At 42.6% G+C, this 17,449-nt stretch overlaps 1 long non-coding RNA gene across 1 annotated transcript; it reads left to right on the top strand.

Annotated features, from left to right (window-relative positions):
- The first annotated feature begins 57 nt into the window (after nucleotides 1-57).
- On the top strand, nucleotides 58-11,903 carry LOC148322649 (uncharacterized). Its single transcript, XR_015846640.1, has 4 exons — nucleotides 58-164; nucleotides 1,130-1,208; nucleotides 5,874-5,993; nucleotides 11,763-11,903. It is a non-coding gene; the product is annotated as an uncharacterized LOC148322649 (long non-coding RNA).
- Nucleotides 11,904-17,449: the final 5,546 nt, after the last annotated feature.

Here is a 17,449-nt window from a genome sequence, read left to right as displayed (position 1 = left end):
AGGAGCGGCCCCAATTTAAATGAGGATGTACGTGGTGACGTCACCCGCTACCTAAATTTTACGTACGTACGTAAGTTACACGTGCAGGTCATTTTGTCTTGAAGTCGGGTCTCATATTTAATGCACCCTAAATCCAGTTTGCGTGCATAAAAGAGCGACATAAGGTAAAGTAATGCAATTTTTCTAATCTGAACCCCATTTTACATCGATTATGATAAACCCACTCATATTCGCGGTTGTGTTTTTTTTGTACCCTTTGTCTGTTATTTGCTCAAAATTTAATTTTCTGTTTTTGTTAGTTTGGCACTTTGGTCGTTTTTGTTCAGCACAGTCAAAGTGTTACTAAAAATGTGACTTTGCTTAGCTTGCGTTTACATGTTTTCCTGTACTTCCCAACATTTATTTTTGGGCGTAATTGCAAAAATGGTGAGTTTTTTTTACATATGGATCGTGTGAGGTGCTAGTGCGTATTTTTTTTCCCATGTGAGTTAATTTTTGTTGTTGAAGCAAGGACGCTAAGTTATACTATTGATGAGCCTCGTGTGTAGGCGGTTTGTTTTTGAATAATTTAACTACTTTCAACAGGCTTATGTAACATGAGTTTGTGATTCTTTACATTGTGTTGATACTTTATGGTCCTCTCAATTTTAAGTGCTTTGTCGCCATCTCTGATGGAAAATTTAAATAATGTGAATCATTAGGAAGGCCTGTGTTTACAAACAGTATGAAATGTTCTAGATGGAATCTCCTTTTGCAAAAACCATTTGATGTAATTGGCACTGTCAGAAATCATACTATTTATTCACCTGTTTATGGATTTATATTGCAGTGATGTGCTGCTATACTACTGCAATGACTGCAGAGCCGCCATAAAGCACGACTGTAAAGGGACACCCTTTGCTCTTCCTCCTCATTTTAACTGTTTATACTCTGCAGTTGTACGACAATCATTTAGTTAATGACCCAGACCCACTGTGAGTTTGCCACACTGCCAACATCGAGATAATTCCACCGGCTTTCTGTGAAGTCTGGCACTTCAGTGGGGTGGAGGCGCACTAGCTGGTTCTAGCGTGGTTTGTGCAGGTGTGTATTTTTGAATCGCACAGTAATGTACATTATTTCCTCTTAGGGCCTCCGTCATCGGGTGGAGAGTTTCTCAACGAGCACTCGACAGCTCATCACACGTCAGCGCTGGCTTCAGAGACACGGTGAGCGAGATGGAAAGGGAGAGGCCATCAAGATGTAATTGAACTATTTGCTGGGCCGAGTGCTGCAGAGGCGGCTGTCAGTCCCAACATCAAAGAATGCCTAGATTCTGGCCACACAAAGGGAAATTCAAAGTACGGTTTGAGCCGGGGTTAGAGTTTCAAATTAGTTGTAATATACATGGTGTGGCATGAATTGGGGATGAAATGTGAACTTGGGTGTGTAACATGCTGTCGGGAATTCTTTATTGGGGTGGATGGAGTGCGCTAGGATTATGGATGATGACGACGACGATGGTGATGATGGTGGTGAAGATGTGGGAGGGGACGGGGCTGGGGAGTGTAGAATAGTGCAACGTCCTTGAGACGCAATAAGACTCCGACGGGCTCTTGTCCAAATACATCTGCTGCTTCTTTATTCCCACAGTGTCCTTCGAAGGGGCTAAGATCCTCTTACATCCTCTTCTTCTTCTTGGCTCGGAAAGGCGGAAGACAAAACGGGTCTTTTGTCACTTTCCTTGGAGATTAGGGGATGTTGTCGTGTGCTCGTAATACAATGGTCTTTCTCATCCCGTTAGTCATCTGTTTGGAGACGTAACCTACTCTGTATGCTTTTATGGGTAGACGTTTTCATCCTTCAAATGGAAGCCTTTCTATGAGGCTGTACATCTGGTCTAGATGCCAGGGTTAGGTTAGGGTTTTAAATTCGGGTCTCAAGCGGGGATTTTGCTTTCAAATTAGGGTATTAGGCACGGTTCACATTTCACATTAGAGTTCCAAGCATGTTTAGGGATTCATAGTAGGGTTTAAATTAAAGGTTAGGTTTTTACAGCAGGGTTTATAAACCGAGGTTAGGTTTTAAAGTGGCTGTCGCTCAACCCCGAGTTCACAGAATTAGTTAAAAGTTACAAGCAGTGAGTTACTTGCTGTTCATTTTAAGATGTTGAATGATTTTCAAAACAGTGTTAAGATTTCACCTCAGTTTTGATCAAGAATAGGTCAGGGTCCCAAACCAATCTTAGGGTTTAATTTTTGAAAAGATATTTTTCTAGTAACTCTCTTTTCCTCCCAACATGTCGATTGAAGTGAGTGCAAATAGGATTAGCGTCCTCCCTCTCGTTCTTATCTCCACATCGCTCGCCTTGCCTCTCCTCGGTTTCTCGCCCTAATCTCTGAGAGTGCGTGTGTGATATCGACGGATCTCATGCCTGTGCGAAAAGTCGCATCGCTCGCTTTTCTCACGCCGCTCGTCCAATCACGGTCAATTAACCAAGTTCATCTCCTGGTCGCGCGCTCCTGATGTAAATTCTCATCTCCCCAACAACCTTGTTGGCTGTTGGTGAACTACTTTAACCTGTCTACTTTCACTTCTCCTTCAAACGGCTGTCAGTTCCATTGCTGCTGCTAACCAGAACAGCAGCACATAAACGGTCTCTCAGACGAATTAACCCTATCTCTAATTCTGTGCACGTCCACCAAACACCTTGCTAATCTCTATCATCACCTTCTATTACGTTGCCATGCCCCCTTAATCGCACCAAAACGACTAAGCGCCACCACCATCCCGCTTCTGGGAGCGATTGCAAATTAAAAATACATTATTTTGAACTCCTGCAGGGCACAAAAGTTTGGTGATGGTGAAGGGGAAAAAAATGTAGCCCAAAACAGAGTACAGTGAAGCCGCTCTTATTCATTGCATAGAATTTGGCATTTGGCATTTTTCACATTTTTTTTATTTAAATTTTTGGGAGGGGCTATTTGGTATTTACTGTCTAATACTGAAAAGTAGTTTTGGCAACATCTTTGGGCCAAGGAAAAATGTTGACGTGAGGGGATTACCTTTTTTTACCAATTAAATACCTTGTCTAATTCTGTGGCATTTCTTGGCAATTTTTTGGGGTGGGTCTGAGATAGCTAGCATGTGGATTGAGGACCACAGCTTTGAGCTAGCATGGTTGTTTAAGAGTGCCTCGTCGTTGTGGCTCGAAAAACCCCTCGACAACCCGGTGGGATACAGTCCAGCCATTGGAGGCTTTTGGGGTTGTTCTCAGAGAACATGTTCGCCCAATATTTTTTTGCTTTTAAAATCATCACCAGATTTGATTCTTTCAATATTACATATATAATGCAGGGATGAAATAAACAACCGTACTGAGATTTGTGTTTTTTTTTTTTTTTGTGTGAATATATTTTGAGCCGTGAATACTAGCCGCCACGGCTACAAATGTATTTAATTTTAGAAGACATTTTCTCTTTATAGGGACTTTAAAGATCTCCAATTGGTTGCATTTTTGAGGATGTTAGGTTTTCAATGACCACAGTTGCACTTTTTTTGTGGGCTTGCTGACAGCACTGTAGGAGGCAAATGAGTTAACCTAGCTTGTATTTTCACCGACACGCTGGGCCGTCACACCTAATGACTCCGAGTGGGCCAAGTGAAGTGAGGATTCACTGAAACGCCCATCAATCATAGCCCAGTCACAGCTTCAGATTTGATTTGCTATTATTGGTAAAATGCCATTCCAAGATGTGAGACGACAGTTTGTCACAGTTGCTTCTCATGTTGTACAAAATCCCTGCGGAGATGCACTGTAAATTAGCTTCTTGTCGCTTGTGAATATGCTGCTCATAAATCACACAGGGGATTGCCCTGCATCAATGTATGTCTGCGGAAATCAGTGATCAAAGAACGTGCGACGGGTTAAGGCACGCTAATTGCCACTTGGCTGATAAATTATCACTTAGTGGCAAACCATGACTCGGCAGAATCTTGACGAGGAAGATCACTTGATAATGAAAATCCATCACCACCCCCTCCACCCTCGCATTGGATTTTGCGTTGTAGCCTCTGTTTAGCGCGGGGGGAAAGCCTCTGTGTTTTCCTGCGCTCCTCGCCCACTACCGCTCTGGAGTGGCGGAGAGTTCAAACAAAACGGCGTTCCACTCGGGGCAGGGCGACGCCCACGCTTTGTTCTCCGCAAACGGTGAGCATGCAATGTGGACGACATCATCACGGAGGCGTAGTCATGCCTCAGCGATCAGTAAAGACTCTCCTGCTAATGGTAACGCGTCAAAGTTAACAGGTATAGGAATCCATTTGGAATAGATTGTAAGAGCATGAATTTATGCTTGCATGATGTCAAATGGAATACTTAGGTCTAAGGTTGATTCAAGTTACACAACTCTTTCTTCTTCTTCCATGTGGGCTGATTTGCGGTCAAAGGCGAAAATGAATCGGGGCGCCCCTGAGCATAATCAGGCTTCAGTTGCATGTCAAAACACCTTTCCCCATTGAAATGAATGGGAATGCCATTATTCTGTTCCAGCAACCCCATAAAAACGTTTAAAGGTAGATTCTGGAGGTTTTTGCTGAAAAATAAATGCCAACTAATGTTCTGTCCACAAACTGCAATGAAAAAATAGCAACTCCAGATCCACCCACATGAAAGCGATAATCAGCGACTAATTGGCGCCTATACGAAGAGGATTGTAGCTTCCTATAGATGCCACTTGATGGCGTCAAAGCGCTACTTCTGTCTAAATAAAGCTTCTCAATTCACTTCAAATTATTCCATTGGCTTCATGAGTCCTCCACACCTGTCTTGGGTTCTTATTTGCAAAATTTCCAGAGATGGCAAAATTGTTAATTTGTTTTCATGGCTGACAACTGTGGCCGATCTTGGCTTTTTGTTGCGCATTGAGGTAAGAGGGAGGGCTGGGCAAATGTGGTCCGTTCTGGTCTCCTGAGCCTGATGCTCCAAAGGAAGCGTGACAGAGTGGTGAGGGAAGACTCGCCGCTGAAAATAAGGGGAGGAGGAAAATTGAAGCTTTTACACGCCTCACCTTTCAAACTTAATCAGCCACCGCTGCACCAAGCACTGCAGTGGAAGATGGAACAGCACATGCTGCACGGCCTCACTTCTTGTTGGCAATGTGTGACGTTGTGAGTTTCTGTGCGACATAGTCTGGACTTGTTTGTGATTCTGTGGCATACTGGGGGAGTTGTGCGCAGTCCCGTGTGTGTGTGCTGCTTCTAATAATGCTGAGCGGAAACATCGGAGCAGATACGGTGTATATGTATTAAATACTGTCGGTGGCAGTAATTCCTCAAAATCTCAAGTGATATGAACACCAACATTGTTTTTGATTCACTACCATGACTTGCTGCTCATAATGATGCCTCATATATTTTTTTGTTGTGATTGTTTTGAAGTATTGATTGTGTGTTTATGAGTTTGCCAATGCGATTTCAACCAGAAGACCTTGAAAGAACAACATATGACGGCAGATGAAACGGGTGTGTGACCTTGTGTGTGCTGCAATGGCCCAGTCAGCTGAATGTAATATTCACATTATTTATCGAGAAGCTGCAACAATGTTGCTCCCAACCGCTCATAAGATCTTTTGTGCTCCTTGTACCTGGATTGCATTGTGGCTACTGTAAATTGATTTTATTTTTGCCTCATTTTAAACTCCACAACTTTAAGGTCGTCCAGTTTAACCTGTGTAGCTCACGAGGAAATTAGTGTAGCCTTTCTGGGTGATAGTATAGTCCTTTAAAGAATTTTTGGTTTTATTTTCTCTGCTTGTTAGCATGTGGCCTCCAACTTTCCAACACTCCACATGGCCTTCATCATCTTCCATTGTGTGTGCTTTTGTTTATTGAAGGTTGACCTGAGCCAACGCATCTTACGCCTCCTCAGACTGAAGTCAGAAGTGATTTCCATGGCGTTTTCCTAGAAGCTCTACGCGACCATCGGAGCATCAGAGCGTGAAAGCACAGCTCAGGTGTGTACAAAAAGCTTTTTTTTTTGTGCATTGTTTTTTTCCCCTTTTCCGTGTCTTGGCGGTCCCACAACTGCGTCGACATGTCCTACGGGATGCTTAACTTAGCGCCAGCTGAGTCCGAGCCCTCCTGAGATGTGAAAAGCTTAACTGGGGTTCGTCAGCCACGGCGGCCTCCCGGGAGTCCATTCAACCACCGAATTACGGCCGAACTTATTTTAATTCGATTGCTGACTGAAACGGCAACACTAGGCAATTGATGATGTGTTGACGCTCTAATCTAATTCTTTTTTGGGGGGATATGTCGTAATTTTTGGAAACTAACAATCCTTCCTAATCTCAGAAAAATTATTAATTTGCATTTTTTTTTATTTTTTTTAGTAAAGTAATTTTCCCCAAATATACATTTTCTTTACTAATTTCCAGAATTAACTACAAGTAACTTTAGACAGTTGTCAGATACATAAGAAATGTTGCTTTTGAGAAAAGTAGCAGAAAAGCTAATTGGGCTCAAACTGCAGGCAAAAGAGCCTCCAGCCCATCTCAGTGTTTTTTTTTTCTGCTACTGTTTCTGGCCCGAGAAGGGAAGTACAACTTTGTCACGACGTCGACAAAAAAAGAAACAATCTGGCAGCGAGAACAAGCATCAACGTGTGTGTGTGTTTATTTGCTTTTTCACATTAATTATGTGAGTTGCCAATGCGGCACACAAAAGTGCAAACGAGAAAAAGACACAAGCACACACGCTTTTATTTGACGAGCCATTACCGTGCTCACACACACACACAATATGTCACTGCCATTGCTAATAAACTCTTAACTGTTGCTGTAAACCACACATGGTTATATGAACATGAAAAATACAAAATATTTGACACAAATTTAAAATGATGCTAGGTACTTGAAATAGCAAATAATACAGTCAATTACAAATATAAATACAAAAATATTGGATGGAAATTCTCAAATATTAGAGAAAAATACATAAATGTTAAGCTAATAATAAATTATTAAAAAAAATATTTGTAAAAAAAAAAAATAGAAAACTAATGGACAAAAATAAAATGTTAAAAAAAATATTAAAATAATTAAAAAACATTTAATAAAAAAAACATTTGATAAAAATACATAAATAAAAAAAAACATTAAAAAAAATTGATATTGGACAAAATTTATGAAAACAATAAGCACTGTGGCAAAATATTTTTTCCTTCAATATCTGTGTTTTTTTTTTTTTTTTTCTCCTGATACAGACATGTTCATGTTATTTAGGGGAGTGGCTCATTGTGAAGTTGTGGACGATCTCTTCTCCTTTTTGCACCACAACACAAGAACAGCAATTAGTGTTTTTTTTCCCTTTTATTATCATTACCGTACGACTCCTCCAAATTTATTTCTGCTGACACAATCTCCGTTTATCCTCATCGCACTCTTCACCTCCCATCACCATCTTTTTTTTCCCTCTCTCTCTCTCTATCTCCCTATTTCTCTCTCTCTTTCTATCTCTCTTCTAGCCGGGAGCGACATTGAAATTATGCAACAAATCTGACGAGGAAGGACGTGCGGCGTTTAAGCCGGAGAGTCTGGTCGTCATCCGTCACGTTTAATCTGCGCGCGCCTTATCTCTCGTTCTCCATTTCTAATATTTTGAGTTATCTGACTTGGCTACATAGCTGGTGTGAACCAGCATTTGTTTCAATAATTTTATTTATTTTTTTTGTTGCATGAACGTTTAATCATTCCCTTGAGGGAACAGCAGTTATTACTACAGCAAATTGCAACCGAGAGGATAAATGGTGTAAATAATGCTGAGTGCATATGATGAAAATGTGCCAGTGCAAAGGAATGGAAAGCCAGGCCGGCAAAAAAATGGCATCATACTGAATATTCTGCGGTGAAAAAAAACCACGCTAACGGAAGATTTCGTCTGGAACCGCTTAAATTTATGTCCTGCAGGGGGTGTGCCGGATGAAAGAATAAATAATTAATATCCCTAGTGAGAATTTTGCGTCAAGTAATGCGGCTGCTTTTGGCTGGTGCGCCCTCCCGGGGATCAAACAAACATACTGTATAATGGCATTGTGGTGTCATAATTATGCATTTACAGTGTTGAACGGCAACTTTGTCTGAATAATGAGGAAGGTGGTGTGTGGTGTGAAAAAGTTTGAAATGCTGCAATTGAGTATTCAAAAGAAAGCGTAATTATTAAATGGCGAGAGCTCCACAAATGTTAATGGCGGTCAGGTATGACAATGCGACAGTGTGACTCTGTGGTGAATTAAATCTTTGTCATTTTTAACTCAAACACATCGCTAAATGAGGGTGTGCACCAACTCACTGAATGTTGAAGAAAGGAGTGCGGGGCATGAAAACGTTTGAGAGAGGCTGCAGTTGATTTTATGGCAGGATTTTGTTGAGAACAGGTTCATTTTTAAACTAGAGCGCTTTCTCAGGTGCACCAGTTAAAAGAGTTAGTCATTTTACACATTTGAATTTCTTTCCCACAAAGGATTTATTCTTTAATTAAGATTTGTTTTTACATATCTTGACAGAAAAACAGGCATTTTTCTATTTCCTTGTCGAGGACGCCAACATGCAGGAGCCAGTCGTCGGCGCTTGATCCACGTCCAAGCCAGCCTGGGGCGACCGGTCCCGGCCAGCTGGTTGGGCAGCTTTACGAGCAAGTGAGGGGGCGGGGGGAGCGAAACGGGTGGCGGTCAGCAAAGGTTTCTGAGCGCGCCCGCAGACGGCGGGTAGCATTTGGTAGCCTTGGGTGGCGCCGGGGGCGGCCGTACGACAGGAAGCAAAGTTAAAATATCAGCTACACGGAGATATGTTTGAGTAAATAATGTTGAATCCAAACGCCGCTCATCCTCTTGGTGGTGAGTCAGCCGTCTGAAAATCTTCTCGTTACATTTTTCCTGATCCGAGGAGTTCTCATTCAGGGTTTTATCTGGCCGTGCACGCGCAAATAATCCCTGTGGTTGCCGTAATGAAAGCAGCAGGCACGTCAAGACACCTCTTGTGATTGACAATGTTGCTCACACGGAAGTAGAGAAGAAACTATGAACACCTCACACCGCAACAGTAGTGACGAAAGTGATCACCGGGACAGCGTTACGTTGGCATACGGCTTTTACGTGTTCTGTGATCGTAGCTCAAATTTGTCATGTCAAATTTCTCCAGCGAGATGAGTTGAATTGCCAATAATCCGTTGCAGCCCCCCAAAAAACGGCAACAAACTTTCATCTTCTGCAATTCACATCTTTTACACTTTATCTCCCAGTCTGTGCCAATAGTGTGCGTTGGATTTTATAGTTCAGGTCTTTCACAGTTAGCAACTTCCACAGTTGGCTTCTTGTTCTTCTGTGGTTTGTGTGATTTATGTCTTCTGTGGTTTCCATCTTCAACTGTTTGTGTTTTCTTCTAAGGTTCACGTCTTCTGCGTCTTCTATGGTTCACATTTTTATTGGTCGGTGTCTTTTTGGTGCAGTGTTGTGGTTTGTGTTTTCTTTCTAAATTTAACTGCAATTTTTGGTTTGCGTATGGGATGGGACTCGGTAATCTCCAACTAGCGCACTCCGAGAAACTAAATATTACCAACCATTTCATCCTTATGTGGAACATACACCTTTGACGTAAATGAATATTAATATTTGCAAATGTAAAAATAGTCTGTCACTGATGGCAGAGAATTGGCGCAAAGGGCGGCGAAAGGCATACATGTCTGCCAGTCACCTCACTGTCACTACTCATTGAAACTCAGAGCTTTTATTTTGGTACATAGCTGGCGGTTTACCTTAAAGCATAGTTATGCAATACATGAATAACTATTAGGTGCACCTGCAGCATCGAATCTGATCCATTACAAGAGTAACATTTTTATCTTTGGTGTATTGCACCACACTGAGCTCTGCAATGAAATATCAAACTGAGGCGGGGATTAAAATTGTGACACTTAGTGTGGGATGAAAACTGTTCAGAAGTTACGTGAAGGATGCACACTTGGGTGTCAGTGTTCATTCCCTTGTCCGAGTGCCTTGCTTGTCATTGGCGATGGTGCAATAGCGGGACAATGGTAGAGGTTGTTAGCGGTGAGCTAAATGTCAAATGGATTGTCAAACACTTCTTGTTCTTACCAGTCGCCAGCTGTGCGATGCGCTTGAAGGTCAACGTTACCATCCAGCATGATTTTGCCACTTTTTTTTTTTTTTTTTGCTATTGATGCCGGAATGTTCCATATGACATCCCGCTGTGACTTCACCGTGGATCAATTTTACCGTCAAAACCAAAATGTCAATGGGGGGGAAAAAAGGTGTCTATCGTATTTGAAGTTAACCAGAACATCATGTGGACAAAAGTACTTGGGCGCCAACGGCCTCACATCCCTTCATGCTCTTTATCAGCCTGTCAGTGCGAGCAGATGCTCACTTTTCTCTCGCTGATTTGGCGTGTCATGTTGATTTATCTCGCTGCTTCTCCGCCCGCCGGCTTATTATCACCACCTTGTTATTAAAAACGACTCCTTGCCTTCATTGTTGCAACCTTCCTTTGTTTTAAATCTCCAGTGAGGAGAATTGTGACTGATAGAATGTCTCATAATTGTGCTCTGACATCTCGGGTGATCAGGCTGTTAGTTTTTGTATACACTCGTAATGCCGGTCAATCATAGGGTGTTTTTTTTGGGGGTTTTTTTCAAAAAATGTTTTTTGGGGGTGGCAAATATTCGTATATTCTGCACAAAGGGTTCAGTTTGGTTCAAGCGTCATATGACGTTTTCACTTGGTGGTTAAGGTTGTGTTGGGACGGCTGTGTATTTATGTGTTTGAGTCTAAAAATTGTCCGCCACAAGTTTGTAGTCTTGTGTCGGTGCTCATTTTTATTATGTTTTATGTTATGATGTGCTGCAGTAAAATTTTAGCCACTTGTGTAATTTTTTTCTTTAGTTTTTTTTTTTTCTATTTTCTTTTATAAAATCTGGACACTATGCAATGAATTTAATTTCTATTATAGCAACATGTCTGAACTGAACAGCCCCACTGTTTTGGTTCAAGATGGTGTGTATTTTTTGGTGTTTTGCATTGAAAGAAAAAATATATGTCAGACCTGAACATGAACATTTTCATCCCCGTATCCACTGAGCAGTTCTGGACATTGTGCAATTCATTGTGTTTCCATTGTAACGGACCTCAAAATATCCAGCAAGAACAGGCGCACGTTTTTGAAAATAAAAGCGCATATCGTCAGGAACTGAACTGCTAGCAAAGAGAGCTGGGATAGGCTCGAGCTCACGTGTGACTCAAATGAGGTTACAGGAAAAGGTTGGATGGATATTTTGCGACCCTTTATTACAGTGAAAATACATTCCGTGCCGAACGGAACCGTACTGCTAAGACAAAACGGAACATTGGAAAACATATTTGGTTGCTGTGGTTGTGCAACTTTAACTGCTCACTTTTTCCTCATCTCCCAAAGTGCGTCTGACTAGAAGCGTTCCGGTGAAGTTTCATTACGGCTGTGGGGAAGCGGGACGGCCGCTTTAATAACATTTTATCAGGCCGCACTCATGTGCCAAGCCATAAAGCGGAATGAGCGATGAGCCCCGCAGAAGAACCGTGCCGAAGTATCGACTCGATTCGGCCAGAAAGCATTCCTGCCGTTTAGCTTCGAGCATAGTGCGAGACTTTTTAAGGGGGATTTAAAGAAGACAAAGGCGGCGCTCGTATCAGCGATTACCTTTTTTTTTCTTTTTTTTTTTTTTCTTTTTCTTAGTCATCCCCAGCTGCTCCCGCCAGTTGCCAGGGAACAGATACAGACAGAATGCTGCCTCTTATCTTGTCACGCGCCTAATTTCCTGCCGACTGCCTCTCCCTTGTGGCTCCTGTTCCCGTGACGATGGAGATGAAAGGCGCCTGGGGGGGGTTGGGGTTGGGGGTAGTGGGGAATGCCGCCACTAAGACAACAGGGCCGTCACATGGGGATGGAGAGGTTTGTAATGACTGTACAAACAAATGCGCCCATATGGACCCCCTCGTTGCCGGGGACGACCCCCACACCCACGATATTGAACAAATACTTTTCCTTCATGTCAAAAAGCAATCAGATTGGTCTTTTCCAGTACAGCTAACGCACTCTGTTGGTCATTGAGTAAATAGAGGCCAAATTTTGAAAACTGTAAACCTGCTAAGAAAGCTAGCTAGCAAAACAATATAGCACAATGTAGCCAAGATGACAAAGATAAGAATGAAAAAGCCTGCAATATTGTTTCGTCATAACTGAATGTCCCCTTTCTGACTAGATAGAATTCTAAGATGAATTGTTTCTCAATTGTGATGACATTTCCTCGGTTAAATATGGTTCAAATCTGCAATGTGAATGTTCTGAACTCCTGTTTCTATCCCTTTCATTCATAAATTGTGTTCTCAGAGAGTTTGTGATATGTTCTCTTGAGATTTGACTAACTGGTGCTTAAAAAAACTGCTCCATTTACTTCGATTAATCATTAGCCTGTTAGCATGTAAGCGCTCGTCTCCTGCCGCAATCAGCGTTACAAGCTTGTTCTACTTCAGTACATACGTCTCACTCTCCTCGTCCTGATTGCGAAGAGCGCAGATTTCGGCACTTTGCATATTTACATCGCAGAACGAGGGGCACAGCGGACTTTTAAGTGGCGTAATCGGTCTTGCGTGTCCGGCCTGAAGATGGACGCTCTTGCTGTCCACGCTCTCGCCTGATTAAGATCTGCAACACCGGCAATTCAATTAGTCTTATTCTCTCTAAAGCGGCCAACTGTGATTACATGTCAACGATCAATGGTCTTTTGCTGCAATGCTTCACTCTGTAGAAAAAAAAAAAGTGTGTGAGTGTGCGCGTGTGTGTCGTGGAAGTGTTTTTTGACTGCAGGCAAATGTTGTATCCCCTGCTATCTTTTCTCCATTTACCACCTCGCTGCCGATGCATACATTTACGTCAAGTGCGTCACATATAAGAGAGCCGTGTTTTTCATTTAAAAACAAGCCAGGCGGATGCTGCCGAATGATGACCCTACTTTTACGCTAATAATAATACGCTTGTGCTGGAATAGTTGAATAGTGGCCACTTTTTTCCCCGTGTCGGTTTCAATCGTCTATTTTGCCCTATTGTTTTGAATATAAAACAAAAGCCAAAGAAAAGCAGCCCGCTGATTTTGCTGTACTGAAAACACAGCAACTAATGAAATGTTAATAAAGAGCCGTAAAAATCAAACAACAAAACATCCTATCATCCTATCACTGTGCTCAAATGTTGCCGATCGATCTGAGAATAAAATACTCGTCCCCTTATAAACATTGGTTATGCATACTAAACAAATAATTTAATCCTGGTTTAAGAGGATCTTCATTCATTTAACTTTATTAATGCCTTTAATTGCAGCACATTGATCTTAATTTCCATGTTCCCTGGATTACATGCGAATGACCCTAGTTCATCTCGGCGTGGCCTCACACGTAATGGAACATTCCAGACACTCGCCACCATCTCGCTTCTTCTGGAAAGTTCCGATGACGTGTCAAGCGCTATCATGTCTTCCAGATAACGTTGACGCGCTAATAATCTGTCAGCGATGTGTTGGCACCTTCACCCGGTCATGTCGGAACATCTCACGTGACCCCGCCCACCCTTCTCCGGATTCATTCACACTTATCTGTATCCGTTTCTTCCATTTGCACTCCCACGCGCGCTCACTCATATACTCGCACCCTCCCCAGTCTTTGTTGCGTAAATTGTGTTCAAACTTCGATTCTTCCGTGCTCGAGTCATTTTGTGCTTGAAAACTCCAGTTTTTTGCAAGCTCATGTAGGTCAAAATCGTTTCAAATTTCACTCAATCTTGCCTGCTGGAACGTTAGAAAAACATTATCCCATGACACAAGTTGTCACCTCTCAAAAGGGGATACACAAAAATAGATCCCAATCAGTAATTCCATCATTTTGGGTTAAGGCGGCCATTTTGGTTGTGTTCCTTCAGTAGAAGCCCCTGGAAAGTTAGAGCACCGGTTTTGCCAAACAATGCAGAATTGGGCGCACATATTGATGAAAACAGAATGCACAAAAATGTCTCAAGAACCGATGGCTGCAATTAAGCATGAGAAGATTTATTTTGCTTTGATGCCGCCATTTTGCGATAAATTGCGGCGCTTGTTTTGTTCAAGTTTTCATCGCAATGCAAAAAAGACTACCGAATGTATTTTTGTGTGCGTGTACGGACACCCGTCCCAAAACAGGCCAAAGGCAACTCACAATGATGAGGTGCGGCATCTCTCTGCACTGCAGGCCACACGGTCTCACTTCATCTGTTTAATCTTGTCCCCTCACCTCCATTTATCAGCACCGCCAGTGATAAATGACGCCGCCGCAGAGGACGAGCACGCTGTCGTCCGTGGCGCCAATGGGCAGGGTGGTACTGTCGGCAAGGCCACGCTTTTTTTTTTTTAATGACGCCTTACCGCTCGGGGGTGAAGATGCCGATGAAATCTAATAAAAGAGTTTGTGCCGCGCTTCTTGATAAAACACTCGTGGGGATACAACGCAACACTGCCTAGCCCAAATTTGTCATCTGCTTACTGAAATCTCCGTATTACTGACACCAATATCATTCTGAGCACTGCTTGTTGAAGTGTGAGCTCTTATGACCTAATCACGTCCGGTAGCATCATTGCAAGAAAGCGCGGTTGCTAATTGAAGTCTCTAATTGGCAATCGACCATAACGAGGCTGCTACGTGACAGGAGAGGCCATTAAGCTGTGAATCTCAAAGGAATGTTTTTATGATCTTTGTGTTCATACCGTATCCCCGGTGACTTTAACGTCCTTATGTGTGAAAATGCAAGCCTTCGCTTTGAACCTAAACGACAAACTTCCTTTCTTTTTAAAGCACAGCTGTTTGAGACTTTTTTTTGCGTGCCTGTAATCCCGATAAGAATGCCCACCGATTTTCATAAAGCTTTGTAAAACTGACCTTAGAGGCCGAATTTTCAAATGATTCCTATTCTGATCATGATAATGACTGATAATAATTGATAATTACTGACAAGGACAACAATGGCCTGATACAGCAACCCAAACCTGTTTTATGGGACGTTTTGTCCTTTTACGTTGACACTACAATGACATATATTGCGTTTAGAAAATATTTTCTCCTCATGAAATGTTTAAATTGCCGCAACATGGATGCATTATTATTTCAAGTAGGCATAAATTAGCAACTACGTGCTGCGCCTCCCGCTCTTTACCGAAGCCCTCCAACATAATGCTATGGCTTGGATGCCATTGTAATTGGGTTAATTATCGATGGGGTGCACAGGCCTCCCTCCCACACGCGCACACACTCACACATTGGGTTGAGAGGTGAGGCCCGCCTACGCGGCCGTTACTGAGTGCTCCCTGGAGAGAAGCTTCTTAGAGGAACATCACGCCATATTGAATGACTTCACTGCTTCCAATCTACCGGAAGAATAGATTTTTTTTTTTTTTTTTTATGCAGGTTTTGTCATCAAAAGTTACTGCAGGTTCCTGTCATGGCATGTTGTATTCAGCAGTACACAACGTTTAGCACAATTTGTGGCAAGCATGTGGAGGTTAGCCAGTCGGGGTCCTACTTAAATTCCCCCAAAACGTTTTTTGAAAACCAAACCCTTGCTTGAAACAAGTGGCGGAATATCAGAAGGTAGTTCAGAACTCATATTTTGACACACAACACAAAGCCAAAATCAACCAATCTACGACTCCCAACTCTTAAAAACTACGCCGGGGGCAGCCGTAAGTCAAGATAGCGACGGTAGCAACCCGTGTAATGACATCAGCAAAAAGATGAGCGTACTGCGCTGAAGGAGGCACAATGGCAAACGTGAGATTTTAATACCCGACGCGCCACAGCGCAAATGTCAAAATGCTAATGGCAACATTTATCCGAGGCCGAGAGGTGGGACTATGCAAACTGTGCAGCATGCGTAAGGTCACCACGGGGATGAAGTATTCCACTGTTGAGCCTCCGAGCGCCTCGCCACTATGAAATGGTGCTAATCCCAAACACCAGGTCTGCTGATTTGTGTCGAGGACTCACAAAGTGAGTTCCCGTATTGTGCTAACGTCTTGACGCTGTTGTAACTTTGAGTGAGATAAGTGCAGTTTGGCCTTGCGGCATACGCAAATGCACTTTTCTTCTTTCTGAACACTTGCCGGGATGAACACTTTCAAATTGATGATGTATACATGACACAGGTGTTTACATTTAAAGCCTTTTACGTATACATCATACACAAAAAAAATAATTAAACTTTGCCTGGAGCCCTAATTATTTCTTCTTTCTTGCTCTGACTTGAAAACCAAACCTTTTCTAGAGAACCCAAGCCTAAGCGTGAACCCTTGTTTGGAAGCTTGATCCAAGTTTAAAGCGCTTACTTCATGTAATATCCCTAACCTTGGCTCCAAACCCTATTTTGAATGCCTAATTTGAAACGCTACTGCTGTTTTAAAACCCTACTTAGAAAACAGTTCTCAGGCCTCGCCCATACCTAGTAAGTATTTATATATTCATATATCTGATTAGCTATATATATATATATTATATTATATATATATATATATATATATATATAGAGAGAGAGAGAGAGAGAGAGAGAGAGAGAGAGAGAGAGAGAGAGAGAGAGAGAGAGAGAGAGAGAGCTCTCATATGTATGTATGTGTGTTCATATAGATTGTAGCACCCCCAGAAAATACTCTCTTAGATGCCCCTGCCCTAAACATCTTCCCTCTTTTCACAATGCAAGCATGATGCGTTTGTGATCAAGTTTCATCTTTCCAAAGCAAAACAGACATGTTTATGTGCCAGTCGACTGATCGAGTGTCCACTTAAGGCGCGCACAGAGATGCCTTTTAATCCCGAGCACGTAGGTGCTCAGAGTCGTCCACTTAGGCTCACCTCCACCAAGATGGGCTTTGAACGAGGCCACTTCGGAATACTTCAACTGTGGTGGCTTGGGGCTGGCACTGAATTGTTGCGCCGCTTCGTTCTCATTGCTATATTTCTCACGGAAATAGGGAAGGCTAACTGTTGGTGAGAGTTGAAAAATGAGTTAAAACTGGTGGCAATCAATTGGACTTCATTGTAATGATGCGCATATGCATTGTTGTTAAACGTTCTTTTGACGCACAAGTGATGTAACCATGCGGCGCATCATGAGTCATAAAGGTTTATGAAGATTAGAGGAGGAAGAACTGCGGCATATTGGCCTCCTCTCCTTCCACATGTGTCCGCATGTCATGCTCAAATTAGAAATAAAAAAAGGTCAGCGGACGCCGGACAGCATATTTGCCTTCTGTCCGCCGCACTTGCTATTACAAGTGTGCCAAGTGGCCCAGGGGCGTCCGCTGGCCGCCTCTGGGATCAGTGGGCCGAAAGGTCGTCGTCCTCCGAGTGTTA

Source organism: Idiotropiscis lumnitzeri, chromosome 15 (genome assembly GCF_059441095.1).
Source record: "Idiotropiscis lumnitzeri isolate Australia: NSW breed Sydney's pygmy pipehorse chromosome 15, RoL_Ilum_1.0, whole genome shotgun sequence".
Taxonomy (NCBI): Eukaryota; Metazoa; Chordata; class Actinopteri; order Syngnathiformes; family Syngnathidae; genus Idiotropiscis; species Idiotropiscis lumnitzeri.
This window is presented reverse-complemented; position numbering and strand designations above follow the sequence as displayed.